Below are 9,028 nucleotides of genomic sequence, written 5' to 3'. Positions count from 1 at the left end.
TCCGATGTTTTTATCTTTTTCTACAAATGGTTTTGGCTCTGGCAGATAATAAGAATATTTTGGCTCAGAAATGTTGCCTCTGTTTGGTCTTAACTGTCCCTGAGGATTTATATTATTATTATTATTATTATAAAATTAAAATGTATTCTGTAGGTTGTAAAGCTAATGCTACTAACACCTTTTGAATAACATTCAACATCTCCCTCCTGTTGAGACATATATGGCTCAATATAGCTAGATATTGAAATAGGCTTCTGGGCTTTCCCATAGGCTTTTTGTGTTCTGTGTGCATAGATGTGTTTCCATTAAGATTTCTCTCCCATTTGTATGCATGTCCCTCAGTATTTCTTGATCAATGTATTTCAAATGTCAGTTTTACATGTGCCTGGATCACATAAGAAAATAATCTCTTCTCCTTTTACTTCCTAAGTTACAAATGTTGTTTCCGATTGTGATAGCATCCTATACTGTGTTTAGTTCAAAAATCTCAAATACATTTTGATGATGTTCCGGTGTTATCATTAAGGTCGTCAGAGTCGGTGTCTGAAACGGTAATTTCACATACTCCCTCTGTGTGTGCTGTGTGTGTGTGTGTGTGTGTGTGTGTGTGTGTGTGTGTGTGTGTGTGTACATGACCTGATTAAGTGGCAGCTTGTAGTTGCTTGCTCCTCTGTGTCTCTCTTCAGCCACTCACTTGTTTTAATGTCCTTTTTTTTGCCACATGTGAAGCCTGCTCCCTCCAGTTTGCCTCCTCGCCCTTTTTTCCACCTCCTCCTCTTTCCCGTCCTCCACGGCTCCGCTCTCGCCAGTGTCTCTCTGTTCACCTCAGAAAAGAACAGTTGAGCAGAAAATGTGTTAGAAATGGGGTGATCATAACATTTCCATTATTATATGTAACCCTGCTTTCTTCTTATCTCAAATGTTCTTGTCCTGTATAGTTGTGGCTGCATGCACAGCATAGGGTGTCAAATTCTAGCTGTCTGCCATCTTACTTGATGTTTCTGGACAAACTCTGAAGTTGGGCCATGTAGGCCATTCAAAAAGGCATTTGTTGCTGTTGAGAATATGGTGATGCCTCGTCCTTGATTTGGGTCTTATCGCTGTTTGCATAAAAACACAACCCTTAAACGAGCAAAATATTGCACCACAGTTTCACCTAATCTCTGTGTACATTCCGTGACTTTTTGTCCAATCTAAGGAATCATTAGTGTTATTTTTAGCAGAAGGGATTTGACATTATCACTCTTTAATATGATTATAACAGATCTGAATTGCCTACCCGATGACGTACTGCTGGCATGGTTCCCCAGGTGGTCTTCTGTTTGCCTCTGGGGGTTGGTGAGCGCTGGGGCTTTGGGCATTTGCAGCGGAGCCGAGGGAGGAGGGAGGGCAGAGGTAGATTGTGGGTAGAGGTTGGCACCGTGGGAGAGTGGAGTGTAGGGCAGGCTTTTGTTTGTTGTAGGCCAATCGCCAACTCAGATTCCACAGAGAGAGGCACAGGAGGGTTGTACAGGGGAGGAAGTCGTCTGTGTCTGCTGACCACTCCGTCATGTTTTTCAGGAAAATGGAGAGTTAGGTACAGGCTAAAAGGTCATTTGTGTTTCTTTGTACTTCTTTTGTTCATAAACTTGGTTTCAGATTAGAAGTATTCTAGTTAAAGCAGCAAATTATAATTAACAAATTGAATGTCTAAGGAGACCAAATTGTCAACTGCTCAGTGTAATCACAATAGCTTAGTGTTGATAGGATAAACAATTTGAAGCATTTTAATATAGTTTTTTTTATATTTAAACTAGGGCTGTCGATTAAAATATTTAATCGCGATTAATCGCAAATTAATCACACATTTTTTATCTGTTCTAAATGTACCTTAGATGGATATTTTTCAAGTTTTTAATACTCTTATCAACATATGAGTGGACACATATGCTTTATATGTTTGTTTATTATCATTTGAACAATGACAAATATTCTCATGAATATTAAACACAACAACCTGAACATTACAAATATTCGCCTAAATTCAACCTGGAACCTCTCTCATACAATAATACAATACAAAGTGTGTGTGTGTGTGTGTGTGTGTGTGGTGTGTGTGTGTGCGCGCGCGTGTGTGTGTGTGTGTGTGTGTGTGTGTGTGTGTGTGTGAGAATGTGGAGACACTGTGATGGATCGTTGGAGCTATGTGCAGCTCAAGGCATATATGCTCGAACGGGAGCTGCCTGGACGCTGCAATCATGTTGCGCGCACTATCCGTGCTGAGTGTGCTGACTTTTCGTACAATGTCCCACTGTCTGGCTACCTGCATAAAGTCAAGTGCTCGGCGCAGTTGTCGCCGAAATGTCGCTCCTCTGTTTTCATTGAAACAGCTCCTTATATCCGTTAGCGCAGCTAGCTAGCACCAGATGCTAACAACAACAACAACACGTAAGGTGTGCCTCGCTCGCGCCACACATACACACACCCTCCCGGTCCTCCCGATGGCCAGTCCGGGCCTGCCGGTGAGCGTGGAAGTGTGGTCTGCCACAAGCGGGCGGCAGGAGCGGGGCTGTCAGCATCAGCTTGTAGATGGTATTTTAAACTCGATGCGCTCTGAAACTACGGGGCGGCCGAGGACAAAAAATACACATGCGTTTATCCCGTTAAAATAATTAGTGGAGTTAATTTTTTTATTAACGCGTTAACTTGACAGCCCTAGTTTAAACTCTAAATTAATAGCAGGGAGGCTTGAGAAAATGATGCCTAAATTGATACATCCTGATCAGACTGGTTTCATTGTGGGTAGACAGCTATCAAGCAACCTCCGCCGTGTATTCAATGTTTTCTACCAGCCCAACAATGTCGAACCAGAACTTATTATATCCTTGGATGCACAGAAGGCGTTTGATAGGATTGAATACAATTACCTGTTCACTGCGCTCGAGAAGTTCGGCTTCGGCCCTACTTTTTGTTGGTTGATCAAGATCCTTTATACAGCGCCTAAAGCTTCAATTAGAACTAATAGGATAATATCTCATTATTTCCCACTTTTCCGTGGGACACGACAGGGTTGTCCACTGAGCCCCCAGATATTCGATATTGCTATAGAGCCCCTGGCAATACTGTTAAGAGACCGCTAGTCTAATTGGAGTGCAAAGGGGGGGAGAATTCCATAAATTGTTGCTCTATGCGGATGATCTTCTTCTTTCTCTTTCGGATCCCCATGCCACTATACCTATTGCCTCGGAACTTATCGCCGAGTTTGGCCGGGTGTCGGGCTATAAATTGAACCTGAGTAAAAGTGTTCTATTCCCCATAAATGATAAAGCACGTCAAATGTCATTTCAGAACTTCCCTTTCTCTGTGTGTGAGGACAGCTTTACATACCTAGGTGTCTGTGTCACTTACAAATATCTGATGGACAATCATTTTTAAAATAGTGCTTGGTAAGGCTAAACTGGACATGGAGAGATGGTCGACCCTCCCCCTGTCACTAGCTTCTTTAGGGAATTAAATAAGTGCACTTCCACTTTTATTTGGAATAAAGCTGTACAATGGGGATCTGTGTTCAGTGAGTGATCCAGGCTGAAGACTTTTTTTGAACTATTCACATCTTAAACTGCACTGTAACTTTTATCCATGTATTTTTTTTTCTTTTAATGTTTATTTTATTATCTTTTCTTTTCAATGACTGATTTTAAATGCCATTTTCTTAATGTCTTCCATTTTTGTAAAGCACTTTGAATTGCCTTGTGTTGAAAGGTGCTATATAAATAAACTTGCCTTGCCTTACCTCGAATTAGGAAAGAGTATTTGGAAAGGCCAAAGGGGGAGGGTGGTTTGTCCTTACCCAATTATTTGTATTATTATTGGGCTGCCAACTTCCACAAGCTGATGTTTTGGGTTGATCTGTAATGGAGCAGCATTCAAGTAATCCAGTGTCACTTTGCTCTTTACTTTGCGCTCCACTACCCTTGAGTAAAAACTACTGGACGAATAACCCAGTCATCCAAGGCTCTCTAAAGATGTGGACTCAACACAAACAGGCACTTATTGCTTCCCCAATTCTGGCAAATGTAAATTTCTCTCCATCTCTCACTGATCCATCTTTGCGGTTATGGCATGGGAGAGGGATTAGGTGTGTTAAAGATCCAGGGCTCGAGCTTAAGGACCTCCCGTCGTCCCGGGGCCGAAAAAAATCGGGTCGGGGAGGATACAAATTAATTTTGGGACGAATTTGGGACGAGAGTTAAAATAAAAATACCCTGCTAACTCTACTACGAACGGCGATGAAAATGAAACTGACTGCACGTTTTGTGTAGCACACAGTTATTAAACCTCCTTGTCAACATAAACACACACAAAGCATTTAGCAACCCGCGAAATACACACACACACACACAGTACGTAGCTACAGCTGTCAGCCAGCCGCACAGCTGTGATGTAACTACAATTTTTTTACCCCGGAGCGGTGCGGAGAAACGAAACTTAACTTATGAAGCAGCTTTTGACGACGCGCTATGCATGGGGCACCCTAGAGGGGGTTTCCAGACATGTCATTGCAGCTGAGATGAGAACTCTCCATCGCATTTAGTCCTTAGCAATATGCTGCGCCTCTCCCCATGTAGGGATGGGTACCGAGCCCCGGTATTAAACGGGCCCCGGGCCGGAATTATTAAAGACAGTGGTACCAACAGTGGTCTTTTTATCGGTACTGGAGACATTTAAAACATACATGTCATATGTATTATTGCTACATGAACATTACATTGCAGTTTTAGTTTCGCCAACTCCTTTTCTAATATGCAATAAGACTACAAAATGCGTCTATGATGTATTTTCCAATCCAGACGAGAGAGCTCTCTCCCCCGTCTGTGTGCGAGGGGGCGGGGCAGTTTGTAAAGGTCTCCTGACTGTGTTACAGACTGTCATCCTGGTTAGTGGTTACTCTTGGTTCTGTCTTCTGTCTTCAGGACAGAGTGTTGGATTTTTTTGTTAATCGGATGGGACTTGATTGGATTCAATATTAGAGTAACTTTCTCGCTTGTGTGTTTTTTTTAAATATATTTGGCCTTTGTTTCTGTGTTTGACTGATTTACTCAAATAAAAAGGTTGATGAATTATCATCTAATGATTTGTATGATGTTTTATTTATGTTAAAGGTCACTTTGAATGATTTTAACTAATGATAATGTAGAAAAACAAATATTTTAAATTCGGGACGGTCCACATTAATTTCGGGACGGCTTAGATTGTATTTCGGGACGGTTCCGGGAGGATGGTGAAAAAAGTTAGTCGAGAGCCCTGTAAAGATCTTTTTAAAAATTGACACTTTATTTCTTTTGAACAGTTAAAGAAGGATTTCAATATCCCAGTCATGTTTCTTCAGATATCTGCAGATACGTAGTTATGTCAGGACCCACTTCTCTCTAGCAGCCCCACAGAGTACCTGGATTGATGACTGTCTAAATATGGATCCCTATGACAGGGGTCTGGTGTCTGTATTATATGACAATATTCAGAGGGTCGCCGCTCCGTCGCTTAATCACTTAATGAGGCAATGGGAGGAAGAGCTGGGAATAACTATATCAGATACTATTTGGCAGGCAGCAATTCGGTTTGTCCACTCATCCTCAATGTGCATTAGACATAGGCTGCTACAATTTAAGGTTTTGCATAGGTTACATCTATCTGCAAGTAAACTGGCCAAATTTTACCCAGGTTTAGACCCAACCTGCATCAGGTGCAGTCGGGACCCGGCCAGCCTAAGTCACATGTTTTGGCTCTGTCCAAAACTGGCCCCTTTTTGGACTGGTATATTGAAAACCTTTTCGTACATGTGTAACACGGCTGTGGATGCTAACCCAATGACTGCATTATTTGGCGTGGTCACACGGGAGACACGAATAACAACTGATCAAGCTGAGGCTGTGGCATTCTCTACCCTACTTGCTAGACATCTGATACTCTTTAGTTGGAAGAAGGCTGCACCGCCGTCTCATAAGCGCTGGGTAGAGGAAGTAATGTCCCATCGTAAACTTGAGCAGCTAAAGCACACTACCCGGGGCTCTATCGCAAAGTACTATAAGGTCTGTCAACCGTTTCTGTCCTACTTTGAGAACGATTTCTCTGACATTTAAACAACGTTGCCAATCCCCCCCCCTTGTTTTTATTTATTTATGTTTTCATTTTTACTCTTGGTTATTTAACCATGTAGTTTTTAATTGAATAATTTATGTTTATTTTGTATATACCTATTTTGTATCTCTTCTGGGTGTCAATTGATATTTTGTATACTTTCTGTGTGTGCTGTATTTTTGAGTGTTGAGCGCTGCTGTTTGTTATATGTGGAAAATCAATACAAATATTTGAATAATAATAAACTCTAAATTAACTTGAACTTATATTAATGATCTGATTCCAGTGGCCAGTTGGAACAGATAATCAACACAGTTTTCTTTTTGCAGCAATGGCTCTGTCTTTATCAGCCTTGCTTTGGAATGTCAGTTATATACATAACGTTTATCATTATTACCATACAGTGCAATACATAAATCAATCAACAATAAGTATGACTGAAACAAACATACATTGACAACAGCACAAAACATCAAGGTAACAACCTTCAAATGTATACATGAACAACACAACTCTTTTTCCTCTCTTTCCCTATCTCTTCTCTTTCTTTCTATTTCTCTATCTTTCCCTTGTTTTACTGTTGCCTGAACCCACCTTTGGTATTTAAACCACTTGATATTTTCAATTCCAAGAATTAGGATATTTAAACCATATTTTAAGATCGTTTTCTGAATCTTAGGCTTCTAAACCACTTTATTTATGTTTACAGGAATCCAAACCTCTTTTTAAGTATTTTTCTCTGAATACTAAGGCTTAACCCAGATTATTCACACAGAATCTTTTAAACCTATTTTTAAGATCCCTCAATGTTCCTTTAATGCAGGGGTCGGCAACCCCTGGCACGCGTGCCAGCATTGGCACGCGGCACCGTAACCAGTGGCACACTAGGAATAAGTCGAATAAGTGTGCAAAATATTTAAATTGTATTTTCGGATCCTGAACGAGACCGCCGCCAGAGCGCGTCTCCCCGTTACCTGCAGAAGGAAGCCATGCACGCAACGCAGCCCCGCTCTGTTTAACTCCAGGTGACTTTCTGCCGCTTTCCTCCGTGGTGCAGGGCTGTACCAATTGCAGTACCCATAAGGAGCTTTACAAATGCCGCAGTTTTTGCGTGGCTGTGTCTTTAGTTGAAAGCCCAGTGGCGATCTGCTCATCTCTCATTGAAATAATATGCTACAAAGGGGCGGACTGGCCATCTGTGTGTTGAACTTTCCTGTCGGCTCCCAGACCGTAGTCGAGGAGGGCAGAAGCAACAAGCTTCAGGTTCAATAACCCACTTTAGCTTAAATGACTGGAGAGAGGCGAGCTCTTCTGGGGAGGCCGTTGCATTTATTTAGCTGTTCTTCTGTTTCACAAAATACATCACAGACCTCTGTTTTTCTGCTGCCTCGTTTCACTTCCAGAAACATACACACACACGCTCCCTCACTGTCGCTCTACCATCCACACACACACATGCACACGCCACACCCCTCTCTCTCTCTCTCTTAAAGGGACAGCGATCTCATCTCACTCTGCCTGACCCTAATATCATAACATGTGTGTTCTGGAGAATCACAGAACGGACGATCGTCCTTATTATTATGCCGTTTAAACCAATTTAATTAAATGTATTTGTTAAATTCGGCATCATGTAAGTTGTGCTGACAGGTACACACACACACTGCTTCCCCGCAGCGAGGCTCCCCCCGCCCTCCTGTTGATAGTTCACCAGCGTCAAGCTCCTCAAACCCCCCCCCCCCCCCCCCTCCGTTGATAATTCTCGATCGTTGGCACGCTGATAACAATTTTTTTTTTTAATGGCACTTCATATCAAAAAGGTTGCCGACCCCTGCTTTAATGGATCTATGGACTTTCAACCTAAATGTAGTTTCACAGAAACAAGAGTGCCTGGTCACCTAAATAAATGACCAGAAACCCTACCTGATTTTGAAGAAAGAGCCAGGTCGGTGGTTCTAGGATCTCGTCACTCGTCCTCTCCCCAGCAGATCCTGGCCTCTCAATTCACCAAATCACTGTACGGAGTAAGGCGGAGGTCTTTTCTCAGGAGTCCTGGACTCCCCCGTGCACGGTTTCAGGTCCAGTCTGGAGAGAAGAGGAGGTCTTTAGATCTGGCTCGAAGGAACAGTTATGTTAAGAAAAATATCACTCGTCACCGGCTTGGTCTTCAATATCAGGATACATGTATTTATTATCCTTGCAAGAATGGAAGTAGTCATCACATACAGAGTTTCATGGGACAAAATAGTTCCCAGAACAGTGTCCTTCAGATGCCGTAAATACAAGAGTATCACAGTCACAAGATGGAAGACTACCGGTCCAAAGCAGTATTCTTTGCTTAGTTCAGATTAGCTAAGGCCTGCGTAAGCAATAAACATGACAGTCATATGTCTATCTCCATAGAGGCTGAATCATCATGTTAATCGTTGTCACATAGCTATCATATGCCTAAAACAGTCCTGATGCTCTTCTAAATAATCATACATCCTGTTACGTACACAGCTACGTAGGGCCTTTGTTATTATGTGCTACACTGATATTAGAAGAGTACATTCAGTATTCTCCAAACAGTAGCTAATGAGCCATGACATAGAGTGCCACAGTGACGCGTCCTAAAACCCGGAAGTAAACTCCTTCCGGTACTTTTATAATGTTCTAATCATAAATCTATCGATAATAAATCTATCGATTAGATTTATGATTCGAAAATCATAAAAGTAGGGTAGAAAAAACGTGATCTGTCTCTTCAATTTGTGTCAACCACAGACCTTATTTCGAGCTATTTTCCAAAATCCTATGGAGAAATTGCATTGGTTTTTGTCGAAGGAACCGGAAGTGGTAAAATGCTAACTTACTTCCGGGTTTTAGGACGCGTCACTGTGGCACTCTATTGTAAACCACACAACAGCAT

General features: G+C 41.9%; 1 long non-coding RNA gene across 1 annotated transcript; it reads right to left on the bottom strand.

Moving 5' to 3' along the window:
* Positions 1-694: 694 nt before the first annotated feature.
* On the bottom strand, positions 695-8,294 carry LOC117483656. Its single transcript, XR_004555998.1, has 2 exons — positions 8,041-8,294; positions 695-1,535 (listed from the first exon to the last, which is right to left on the bottom strand). It is a non-coding gene; the product is annotated as an uncharacterized LOC117483656 (long non-coding RNA).
* Between the last annotated feature and the right edge of the window lie 734 nt (positions 8,295-9,028).

The sequence above is a fragment of the Trematomus bernacchii genome, unplaced genomic scaffold (genome assembly GCF_902827165.1).
Source record: "Trematomus bernacchii unplaced genomic scaffold, fTreBer1.1, whole genome shotgun sequence".
NCBI lineage: Eukaryota > Metazoa > Chordata > Actinopteri > Perciformes > Nototheniidae > Trematomus > Trematomus bernacchii.
This window is presented reverse-complemented; position numbering and strand designations above follow the sequence as displayed.